Source organism: Lactuca serriola, chromosome 6, assembly GCF_051521515.1.
Source record: "Lactuca serriola cultivar US96UC23 chromosome 6, Lser_US96UC23_V15, whole genome shotgun sequence".
Classification (NCBI taxonomy): Eukaryota; Viridiplantae; Streptophyta; class Magnoliopsida; order Asterales; family Asteraceae; genus Lactuca; species Lactuca serriola.
In genome coordinates this window covers 187,234,889-187,236,384 of record NC_136413.1, presented here as the reverse complement: position 1 = coordinate 187,236,384, position 1,496 = coordinate 187,234,889, and positions in this window count along the sequence as shown.

Here is a 1,496-nt window from a genome sequence, read left to right as displayed (position 1 = left end):
CGGAGAATGCCAACGGGTCCAGCCATTGCAACACCTTCAAGCAACACTTCAGGATCATCTTTATATGCTGCTTCATAGAGCTCTTGATTAGCAAAACAAAAATAAGGAATTTCTTGCTCACCTCTCATCTCCACCAAGCCTCTTATTTCCCACCCATTTGGGCCTCGCACTACCAACCTCCCCCGATTTCCATTTTCATTGCTTCTAATCCTAAAAGAATGTCACTGTCTAAGATCTCCAATGTCCTTTCTAATGACAGGTTGGACTATACCAGATTCGTTGTTGGTTTTCACGATGAAGACTATAAAAATGTAAGAGATTTACGGTAGGTTAGTTGAAGCTGCGAAGTGGGATACAAATGTGGTGTTGCTCTACGCATTCATATGCCATGGACTTTCACAACATTGTTATGGTTAGCTTTTATTCCCTGAAATTATCTCTCTCCATCTGAAGTTTTACACATTTCTAATATTCTATTTTCATTACTTTCTTGAATATAGATAACTGGTGAACCAAAAGTAGTGAAGAAAGCACTGTTCCAGTCTCCTCAATTATGTACAAGTTTGCTCCAAAGGAAGAAATTCCTCTTGAAACATATGTTTCTGAAGCTCCTCCAAACAACATAATACCTTTGATGTACCCATCTATCCTACTTCTGGTCTATACCCAGGTGTAGATCCATACGTGCCTTCAAACCTCTTCCATCTGTTATAGGTGGTTCACATGTACCAGAGTTTTAAGGGTATGCAAATTCAAGGAACACATAGCCAATTTACTCTTCTATACTACCTGTGGTTTTTGGGTAAGGTGATGGTGCATCTACATCAGGGGAGTTACTCTAGGCGGTGGAGAGATTTACGGTAGGGTAGTCGAAGGCATGGGAAGTGATTGAGTAAGAAGATAAGAGGAAAAATAAGGGAAAGAGAAACATGTAAATCGATGGTGCTTCCATGGCGGAGAGTCACTATGAGTCTTCATAGAGAGAGAGAGAGAGAGTGTGTGTGTGTGTGTGTGTGTGTGTGTGTGTTTCAAATAAGTGGGTTTTTCTTCATATGTGTGTATATGTGTCCATGTGTGTGTGAGAGAGAGAGGATAATATATAAGTTAGACAAAATTTCAGAAATGGTCCTTTACATGAAATGACTAAAATACCCTCATTTGCAAGGCACATTAGGGCATGTTAACGCTACTTTACACGAACATCCAACCCAATGACCGTTTGCGTTCAAGGTTACGTCTGTAGATACCATCTGAGGGAAAAAACTTTCGTAAGGACTACTTCAGGGAAAAAAAATACAAACTTAAATGACTATTCGTGTAATTTGTTCTAATTCTTAATTTATCATTTTGGTTATAATCTCATATTTGTCAATAGAAAAAAAACTTGAAACCAAAACAAAAGAATCGAAAAATACCAAAACTGAACAATAAAAAATCGTAAATCAAACTGAAAAAGGTGCACGAAAAGACTGGCAAACAAGACCGAAAAAGACCAG